Source organism: Clinocottus analis, unplaced genomic scaffold (genome assembly GCF_023055335.1).
Source record: "Clinocottus analis isolate CAN_PGR_092001 unplaced genomic scaffold, fCliAna1.0.p SCAF_15, whole genome shotgun sequence".
Taxonomy (NCBI): Eukaryota; Metazoa; Chordata; class Actinopteri; order Perciformes; family Cottidae; genus Clinocottus; species Clinocottus analis.
The window spans coordinates 8089539-8101362 of record NW_027175876.1 but is presented as its reverse complement, the minus strand read 5'-3'; positions in this window follow the sequence as shown (position 1 = coordinate 8101362).

Genomic DNA, 11824 nt, shown 5'->3' with positions numbered 1-11824 from the left:
CACTCTATTGTCTCTCAATCCTCTGCACTATTAACCTCTCCCCACAGAACGCTGTCTCCCCGCGTCTAGCCTAACATCCCTTTTCCGGATCCATCCATTTACAGTCCTGCAGGCTCTGCAGGGACGGTATAGATATGGGTTCTCAAAAAAATTACTGAGGGTTTTCTTTTTCCTAAATGTTGTTACAACTGGACTATTTGACTTCTTTGAGATAAGAAATCACCAAACAGTTGGCTTAATACACATTGAGAATCAAGATATTTTTAAACGTGAAAAACATAAAGAGGATAAACAAATATAACAAAACACTGTATGATCTGCAATTTAAAATATTGAATTTCCAACATTATGTTATGCAATGGGCCTCAGGTTATTATGCTATAACTGCAGGTATAGAGATCACAACATTTACATCCTATCAGAAGTCTGGCGAACAAAATTAAATAACAAATAATATAGAATAAATAACCTCTCTTCAAAAGCCTACTAGTATTGCATGAATAGAAAGGGGTCCGCCAACTAATGATTCGGTATGAAACGGGTTAGCAATGCAAATGCATTTCTGGTAGGTATTGTTTACTGAATCATAGAGATGTAAAATATTATTCCCATAAACTCATCTCATGGCCTTTTGCTCTCATTGAAAAAGACAATTTTGGCTTTTATGTATAGTATATAATAAAAGTATTAGTGTATATTAGTAACATTATGTAGAGTAACAAGTCAACACGCCTCTGTACAACGTGGCTAAGTCATTTATCTGACGGTTGGTCTCATGGGTCTCAAGGTTTTCTCCACGGCTGCTCTTTTCCTCTCTGTTATTGATTCTCAGAGCCAAAACGAGAAGTTAAACATCTCATAAATTCGACCCTTTTTCTCACGATATTCTTGGTCTAATACTCTTGACCCATGCTGAAACGTTCATATGAAGCTCTTCCCATCAGTGAAAAAGTTGGTGTATGTTTCTCGTAAATGCAGTCCTGTAGAGCATGGTAGTTGTCTGTTTACTGTGTCTAGTCCCTTCTGATTATTCTGAATAAGCCATGAGTTGCTGCTTCCAGTAACCTCAGAAGCATCACTTCCTGTGTGCAAGGGCTTTTTCCCCTGGAAAGTGCCATTAGAGACAGGCCGTTTGCACCAGCAATGGTGTAAGCTTGTATGGCTTAAGTCGCTATTATGTTACATCAACTGGAAATATAAAAAGTCTTAAAACACAAATACGTTGTCCAAACAAAAAAGTGGAAACATTAATGTCAAATACCACATTCTGTGATCAATCATTTTTTTTAAAAGCACTTTTAGTAGTTTCTCTGTAAATTTGACTTGCCATCTTTCTATATCTTGACTTTCAGTTTACCTCAACATTCGTACTACCTCCATAACCATGAATGACATGACCTCTCTTCTGGTGTTCGGTATGACACCCAGCAGACTTTTAATCATTGATTGGCTTCATGAATTATTCAGCTGGCCGCCAGTGTTACAGGCACAATGTCACACACACACACACAAACGCACTTGCGCATGCACACACACTCACATACATACATGCACACGGGCACACACGCACACACAGCTTTACTCCCAGGACACCAGGACACATGGACACCCTTCTCCTGCGGGCCTTTCATATACTTCTTTGTGTAAAAGCAAGTGGTGGGATCACATGGTCCATTATTCATATGTTGTGTTGCGATATGGAAGAGAGGTGTGTGCACATTCACCATCGCTCTGTGAACATCGCTCTGTGAACATCGCTCTGTGAACATCGCTCTGTGAACATCGCTCTGTGAACTTGTCTGGCAATAAAGTAACTGATATAAGTTACAGAGTTGTCCCGTTCCCGTCATTAAGGCCCTCCTGACTTGAGTCAAGTTTCAGGACTGTAGTAAGACGATTCATTACAGGGTCGCTTTGGGACAATAACGTAGCATTTTAGATAACTAATCTGTAAATTTCATGAAAATAGAATTCATGTGGTTTAAAATCCACTGATAAACTTCAAATTTAGCTTTTTTGAACCTAGTGTCCAGCTGTATTGTAAAGCTTTTTCGCTTCCACCCGATCCAAGAATTGTTTTGGGCTCATAAATAATCCAGTTCACACCTCAGACAAACGTGAGGCTCGGTGTCACACCTGTTCACCTCTTGTTGTCTAGTGCCCAAAAACCTTCTCTCCGCTGGCTGATTCATAGATGATGACTGAAGTAAATATTGTATTGGCTTCAGAAACTAACAGCAGCTGCTCACACACTGTTCTCACATTACTGTGGAACTCCTTTCCCAGAGAACAATAACTCGTCATCAACTTTGTTAGTACAGACAAACAATTGTGGCAGTTGCATTGAGCTGCTTCACAACAAAGTATTATCAGGGACTTATTAGGGATAAAATAGGCGTACAGAAGGGAATTATACCATTTTCTAATGAATCATCCTTTACACAGTATATGTTCTATGTTAACTGTTAGTCTGTGCACTTTATGTTATAATGTATATTCTATTGGTAATTTAATGTCTTTTGTTTGTCTAACATGCAACACCCGCCAAGACAAATCCCTCGTATGTGTACGTTCCTGGCAATTAAATGGTTCTCATTCTGATCTATACATTTGAACAATTTTTTTTTTGAAAATTATTATTAATGATTAATTCATAATTTACAAAGATAACTTCCAAAAAACATTAAAAACAACTTTTAAGCTGCCTGGTTGTAAGAATATTGAATGGAGAAATGTTTGTAAGGCATTAGAACGTATTTGTATGTTTCAAACGTGTTAATTAACATCAAAACATGCTCAGCTGTTTATACTGCGGACTGAATTCTGTTGAAGAATAAACACAAATAAAATAATTGTACAGGCTGAAAGAAGAAGTCGTGCCTTCAAAGCCTGAAAAGTAGTGTTTTTATAAAAAGCCAGAGACATTCAAATCCTTGTTGTTGTCATGCTGCTGAAGAACCAAATGAGTTCCGAACCAGCATCTCTGTCACATGCACAAGAAAGGACCTTCATGAATGGAGATGTTTACTTGACGATCAAAACAATTTACACACATTTACATTCTAGGAAAAACCTCTCAGATTTGCAAGGTGGCCATTTTAATAATATGTGTTTTAACAACTTATGACGCATCGCTAACATTTAAATATACTTCCCATTTAAATAAGATTGTCAGGGGAGTGGAGGAACAAACTAGCCACCAGCAACAGTTCAAATAATATTTACTTAAAAAACAAAAATGGTTCTCAAAATCACACCATTGAATCAGTAAAACCAGGGACAGGACAGGACAGGACAGGACAGGACAGGACGGGACAGGACAGGACAGGACGCAGGAAACACGGGACGAAAACAGTACGAACGGACAAGGAGACAAAAAGGGTTGAAATTCAAGAGGGAGGTAACGAGCAACAGGTGGACACAATGAGGGCAGCACAGGTGCAGGGAATCTACAATCAGGAACCAGGAAGACAGACAATCCCAGACGATCACCAGGGCAGGAAGTGCAGAGACACAGGGGACACAAGACTACAAAATAAAACAGGAAACAAAACTCAACCCATGACATAGATGGTAATTAGTGATTTGGCCATCAGCAACATCAAAAGTAAGATTATATTTGTGATTACTGTTTGAAAATGGAAAATAACTCTGTATAATAAAAGTGATATTTAAATTAATTAAATTAATTAATAATAGTATTTTGGTGAAAGCTGGAAATAATTTAAGTTAAATATACTGTGAATATTTAGGTATTTACAGGCCTACATTACTACACATATTCAACAATAAGTCTTTACATTTGATCTCAAGACATTTTAATGCCAAGGCTCTGTGGTATTCAGGGATGTAAGTGTGACATATTTTAAGGAATAGAACTCAATATCCTCGTGTCTCAGTTCATCACGGCTCTGTGTTTATGCAAATCATCTGTTCCTGCCAGCATTTGACTTTACGACCGGAACAATCTGTTTATGCTGTCTGCGAGAACATTTTCCTCATCTGTCTACAGACTCTTTCAGCCAGCAAAGCTGTTGACAGCCAGTGAGACGAAAGAGTGGACATGCATTTTATTTCTCATTCTTTTAATAAAATATATAAACAAAGAATATAGCTTGTTTGGTAATTTCTGTTCAAATTTACTAGGGTAGACTGCAACCAACCATGAATAAAATACATCATATTTTGTGATTCTGTGATTGTCTTGCTGTTGTCTGAACAGTATAACGTTGCCTTGGTTTCAAGAAAGGCTGAAAAACACAGATAGAAGGAGATCAAAAAGCAAAACATTTGACTTTTCACCACCATAATAAAGAGAAGCAAAAATAACCCAATCTAACGCAATGAATTGTCACAGCATTCATCCATCCGGCTCAATGTTAGTTGATGGACTATGCAGGCAAGCATTTAATAGCTCAAGAGAGAGTAATAGAAATAATTTCATCACTGCAAAAATATAGCTTTTGCTGAGGCATAAATTTGATTTTAATTGCATTATTGCAGCAGCATCAGACTCCTTCCTGACCAGAGATGCCACAAACTGCTGATTCCTTCTTCGCCTCCTCTGTTGAAAGATTCTCCTGCTCTTCTCTCCCCAGAGTGAGCTTCTTTCACAGAGATCCTCAATTCTGTTTTCATCGATTGAGCCGCCAAACAACACCCGAGCAGAGACCGTTTCAGAATAAAACTCTAATGAAACAAGATCACTGTTTCAGAAAAGGTTTGAATGCAGCTTTCAACAATTTAAGTTGCTACATGATGTGTTGACTTATTACTCTCTGGAGGATATTTATTTGATTAAAGCTAATTACTTGGAAACCAAGCTGTGTACAAAACAGAGACGTTTGAAAAACAAAACAGCAGAAAACATTACCCTCAACATTTCTTTCTCTGATATGCGAAATTAAATCAATTGTAAATGAATCTTCAAAAGGGGCGCAGGGACGTTTCAGTAACATTATGCCTTTAATGACGAGAATAGAGGAAGGAAAAAGGAAAAGGCAGACAAAAGGCTGTAAATCGGCTGAAAGGTCCTTCCTGCCAGATGGTCAGCGGTATACATTTGTTTCTGCGCTGTTGGGAAGCCTGTTGCGTTTCAGCCTCAAAGGGGCCGTCTTCACTGTATCAACAGACAACTAAAGTGAATCGATTAGCATGGATGGAGGCAGACTTCTATGAAGCTGTTTGGTTCCTCTCATTTTCACTCATACCATGTATCTCATCAATTAGGTGCACGAATGGATGCTCTGATCCCGTCCGCAGTTTCAGTGATTCATGACCGGAGGCTGCGGTTGTCATGGAAACCAAACAATAGAAAAAGACGTTTGACACTCGTCCTGGTAAACTGCTGCTGGGTAAATGTGCGCTTCATAAGTCGGACCCAGATGAAGAGCATTGGTGGGTTCTGCTCTTTGCTGTGTCGATGGTCTCCGTGTGATCAGGGTTGTTTTAGCGGTGCAGGCCTCACTTCACATGCAATCTGGTAACAGAGATTAATATTTATGCTCCCGTCATTGAAAGTCTCATTATTGTGTGGGCCTTGTGTGACCTGTTTATGTAAGGTTAGGGCCCTAAAACTTTCTGAAGATGATACAAGGGTATGTTATAGTGATCTCACTATCATCCAAAACAACCAAAACCAGTATGTGTAAAATGTTGATATTTCTTATATGTTTTACGCCGTGAAAAACAGCCTAGGGTCAAATTGACCCCGAAGAACACCGATGCGTACAAGATGTGTACAGGACATTAAAAACATATTATCATGTTAATTTGATGTTACCTAGTTGTTCCCATTAAATAGGAAACGTTATAAAATATTAAGCCCAAAAAACTATTTCAAGCATTTTTTTAGAGACGGTAAACATTGAACTTGGGGTCAAATTAACCCCAAAGGTAGGAGGTTTAACACAACATGAGTGAGCGTCCACAGAGCTAACCTGATTTCATTAGCAAATCAGGTTGTATTTACAGCACTAGTGTCCCTGCTGTCCACGGACAAACTCAGAGTCCTCTGAGAGCGTCTCTCGGCTGACTAACTGCATATCTAGGACAGACCATGCTCCCCTCTCTGTCTAACCTTTTTGAAGGACCCGTGAAGCCACATAATGGCACCTGTTAGCTAGAAATAGCTTCCGCCCACTCTGTGTCGAAAGAAGCCCCCGTCAGAAACCTACAGTGTACATGTACTAATCCTGAGCACAATGACTGTTGAATACATTGAAGCGTGAGAGAGAGTCTGCGTGTCTCAGTGCCATCTGCTCAATGAGGCAACAGAGAATCGATGTTTTTTCTCTACAAGCTGCACTCGCCTGTCAGAAACAACTGACATGCTGCACACACTTAAAACTGGGTTTCCTGCTAGGAATTTCTGAGGGGATCTCATTAGAAGTAACTAAAAATCCCTCATGTTATTCTTCAATATGTGTCAAATGTAACAAAAAGCAGTTTGAGTTTCAGCTGTGCGGCTCAGAAAAACACATCTTGTTGACCCCCCCACACCTTTTTTGTATGATTAAAATATGACCAAAGCTCAAAGTTCTGTCATGTTGGCAAAATGTGCAGACTCAAAATGTGCAGCAATGTTTAGACACCACAGTTGTTATGAAAGTCATGATTAATTTGTGTCAAAGATACATTTTAATATGTTAATCTTGAGTACTGGTCATCCTCTTTTCTTCATTATTATTACCACTTTCACTCAGTGCTGCACCACCTCGTGATATCTAAATTGAGCTGTTAATGGCATCCCTTGTACAGGAACAAAAGGAATGTGTCCCACAGCTACAACGTCCAAAGCAGAGGCCAACTGGAAACTCTGGCAAAAGAGCTGCTGACTCTGCTGCTGCTAATTGAAGTGGTGATTTTCCCTGCACACAAAACCTTGCTTATTTGATATTGAACATTCACAACCTCGTTCATACCACATTTTACAAGGTCAGCCACAGATTTGCCCTGTCGATCAGTAAATTGACTCTTTTTAAATTTCAATGTCACAAACCAGGGTGCATCCCGCTTCCAAAGTGTATGTTTGGTCTACTTCAGTGGATCCTTTGACTGATGAGACTACAGATCGAGTATTTTTATTTATTCATCTTGAGCCCTTCAGACTCACTCAGCATGTGCTCTGCACGGTCCGGCTAATAATAACAATATGAGCTGTGATTGTGTTTAAAACCATGTTGTGTTTGGGCCTATTTTCTTTTTGTATCTCCTCAGGCGACAAGTGGCATGCGCTGAATGTGTTGAGCTTTTAGCAAATCGTTTTTTCCATAATTTACACAGCACTATTGAGTCACACATCATATTTAAATATATCCCTTGCCGTGGTTCTTAGCCAAAGGAACATGTCGTTATGCAGAAAAACATTTGCTCCAATGATCTATTCTTCTCTTGCAAAAACACAGATATGGCCTTACAATTGATATTACACCTACTGCTGCATTGTGAACAATTAAACTGACGAGTGAATTTAAATAGCAAAAGGGTTATCGAACAAAGAGTGAAAATATTGATACATTATTGGAGGGTTTTTGTAAAAACAATAAAGGTCACCCACCAAAATGAAAACCTGGTAAAAACATAATGATGGTGATGGAGATGGTTTACTGCCACAGAAAAGCTACAATATGACAACCCGCAGTCCCACAGTGTGCCTCATTATATCATACACCCAACAACTATCTGCTATCTCATTAGCAGCCTGTCAGCTCGACTCCGAGCCCTCTCTCCTTCCTACACTCCACCAGCAGGCACTGACATTTGTATAATGAATGTGGTTCATTTATCAGACGGCTGCCCGAAAAGGTGTAAGAAACCCTGGACTGTGGAGAAAGTTTAGTTGCATTTGTGTAAGTGCAAGGTTTGGTAGACAAAAACCCAGTTTGGATTAAATTGAATCCCCGCAGGAAACATCACCTGTCTAATGTCATAAAGGATGAACTGCTCTCTGACTGCTCGTGAAGGAATGCATGCTACTTGTTTTTATCTTTAGCAGTCTGGGTAATGTCCCTAAATTGGTGGTCAGGGTTTGTAAATGGTAGTAATGCCAACTACGAGGGCTCTAAGGAGCTGTTAGGTCTGTAGTTATTGTCATTTGCTGTATTTTTAGGAAACCCTGCAGTTTGCACTCTTGGTGGAACAATAGTAGAAATACAATACATCACATAGTTTACAGTGGAGCTTGTTTTAGTCATTGTTTGTGTTCTAGCATTTATTATTTATGTGAACAAAGTAATAAAATGAGTGTGTCTGTATGTGTGTGGGTTTGTATGTCTGCATTTATACATCTTTGCTTGGACCAATTTCAGCTTTTAATTGCAAGAATGAGGACATTACGTTTGCTCTTACTTGTGCAGATGGTTTTTAAATTAAGGCTTATTTAATCAGAGTTAGGATTAGAGCGTGGGTTGAGCTTGCATGTCGTGTTTATGTTGGTCAATGTTGGTCATTAAGAATAGTAGTACAAATGTGCAATTTGTGTATTTATGTCTCTGAGTCTCGTGTGTGTATAAATTAAAGTGTAAATTAAAGCTGAGCACTTTGTGTTGATATGATTTGTTGTGTGTGATTGTGATAATCTTGTCAGTAGTTAAATACCACAAAATGTTGACTACACGAGGGCACAAGCAGAAATACGCTTTTTAATTAAGAACAATTTTAAGTTGCATGTGTTTTGTCTATTCTCAAAGTAAATTTATTTTAGGCCAGTTCCTGTCAAACCAACTATCTAGATATCATCTTGGTGAGAGTGTGTGCCTATTTGACAATTATAAATATGAGACATCTAAAATAAAATAATGAAAAAAACTACAGATTACTTGTTTCTGTCAATCCTCCTGCCAGTTTTTCAAGTAGTTTTTTCATCTTTTGTGTAAGCGTGTGTGTGTGTGTGTGTGTGTGTGTGTGTGTGTATAAGCGTGTGTGTGTGTGTATGCCAAAGTTTTAAAATGACAGCAATAACGCAGCATGACGTCAGTGTATACAGTATAGTTCCTCCTAATCCTCAGGACAAACAGAGACTGAGCAGTGCATTATATTTCCACTGCTGTCCGTGCAGTGCGGAGGAAGCCTGCAGATAAGATGCTATCTATGAGATGAACAGCAGAGCACATTTGGTTTCCTGTGTCACTGCTGTGGACTGCAAGTGTGTGTGTGTGTGTGTGTGTGTGTCTGTATGTGTGTGTGTGTGTGTGTGTGTGTGTGTGTGTGTGCGTGTGTGTGTGAGACCAATTACAATTCAATTCAATTCAAGTTTGTTTGCTCAAGAGGGACAATGTACATTAATGAACACTTAAAATGAAAATGTAAATGCACCCAATTCCAGCCGTAAACCTGATTTCCATTGCCTGTCCCCTGCCAGAATGTACAGGCTGAGTGTCCCAAAGGAAAAGGTCAGGCAATAAACTACAGTCCGTAGCTGACAATACACAACAGTTCGCCAACACATCAACAATGGATAAAAAAAGAGTTGCATGTATATATATATATATATATATATATATATATATATATATATATATATATATATATATATATATATATATATATATATATAATATATATATATATATATATATATATATATATATATATATATATATATATATATATATATATATATATATATATATATATATATATATATATATATATATATATATATATACAGACACACATACATACATACACCACACATACATATAAAAGAAACAAGAGACAATAATCACAGTGGAGGGAAGACACCTCACACTGCACACAAATACATTTTACACAAGGGAATCAATCAGTTTGCACATTCATGGTCTCACTCTCTCATGAAGCATCAACATCACTCATCAAAACATCACACATCCAAGACGGCACCAAAACTATAAAACTATCGATGTTCACAAGTTTGTCAGGACAACAACCATCCCTTCATGTGCTTTTTGTAAAAGTGAAAAAGGTTGGGCACTCCCTAACAGACGATGGTAAGGTGTTCCAGAGGGTGCCGCCTTTGACAGACAGAACAGTCGGACCACAGATGGTGCGCCTGTGCGGGATGACGCAGTCATCATACTACAACATACTATATATTGCATAAAAGGTTATTTTAATGCACAGCCTATGACCTGATAATATCCCCAAAGTGTTCATGAAATATGTAATCACATTAATAAAAAGGTGTAAAACATAAACATGTATTTGTTATTCTCAACACACACACTATCTCTCTCTCTCTCTCTCTCTCTCTCTCTCTCTCTCTCTCTCTCTCTCTCTCTCTCTCTCGGCGAGATCATCAAGCAGAGTTTACAAACTCTTTTGATACATTATGGAGGCCTATAGGTTTTCTTGAACTATATATTTATCATACAGCGGGATAACAAGCCTGTATATGCTCCAGGTGTGTGGTTTAAACCTTGTTGTAAATGCATGCTCACTGATGTGCCTCAGAGGGATAGCAACCCCATCCAGTTATACTGCACAGTATACACATATCGAATCTAATGCTAATTGTGTGGCTCCCCTCTGTGTACTGCAGGTCTACCTCATTAAACACATATTCATCTCACACAACGAGGATGAGTTTATATCACAGGCAGTTAATTTTATACCACTAAGATCAAGTGAAACCAAGAGTTATGACATAGATAAAGAAGCATATGCAATTGGGTTTCCTCGAGATGTCTCTACATCACAGTCAGTATCCACTGTACTTGTGTCTGACCTATTCAAGAAAAATGGGGCAGTTACCATGGAGAGAAACCCATCGTTCATTCTAAAAATATAATCTCAGAGCCCAGCAAATGAGAGCTGCCCAGTCCCCCTCTCCTTCTCTCTGTCATGGCTCAGAAGAAGATGTTATAAACAAGGCTTGTGTGATCATTATCCAAGCAGTGAGTGGCCATTCAAGCCTAACCTCACTGCTAAGATGTGGTGTGCCAAGCATCTAGAGACTTGACTGCTAATTGGTTTGTTTGACCTTAAAGGAAAAAAGGATGCAATAAAAAATGAATGCATGGAACAACAAGTGAGAAAGATGTTAATTCTATGACATTTGATGTATTCCTTACACAGGATGGGTATAGGTAAAATCTCCTTGGTCAGATTGCACGACATGACCACTACATTAAATTAGATCAACGATGTTTTTAGAGCTGCCATGTGATTTGGGCCACAGGTCCCAAGATGGAAGGGAGGCCTAGAAAAGCAACACATGGTGTTTTTTGGGAAAGAATGACCCTTTAAAAAAAACTATTTAATACAGATGCTGCTCTCATTGTTTGACCCATTCCTGTCTTGGCAAGCTGGTCAACAAGACATTTTCAATGGTGGTTATTTTAGTACTATTTTAGTACTGCCTGGAAGATGACAACCTCTAATCACAGTAACATAGAGGGTTTTGGAGCAGCAGCGAGGAGTATAATTAATTAGACAGACCCGCTGTAATGAACCAGCATGGACAAAGCACTCAATTTTTGGTGTGCCCTCCTTCCCCTGGGAGTTGCGATCATAATGGCATCACTGTTTGTTGCCTGGTTTCATGCTGAATCATGATCACACAGTCACAGGTCCCACGATCTCTTTCTTTTCTCACCTCGCTCCCTTCTTGCAGATTGTCATTTGCATGGGACAAGTGTGATTTATTTTATTATTTCACCAGCCTATAATTAGGATAACATGAGGTAGCTGAGTTGCGTCTTTGTCTGGCCTTTCATGCCTCATGAGATCCTTCTAATGGGAGACATTGTTGCTTTTGAAGATGTATAATGATCAACAACGGAGCCGCTGTTTTGCTTTCAGCCCACTTTCAATTTGAATTGTAATCATCTTAAAGTGAAGT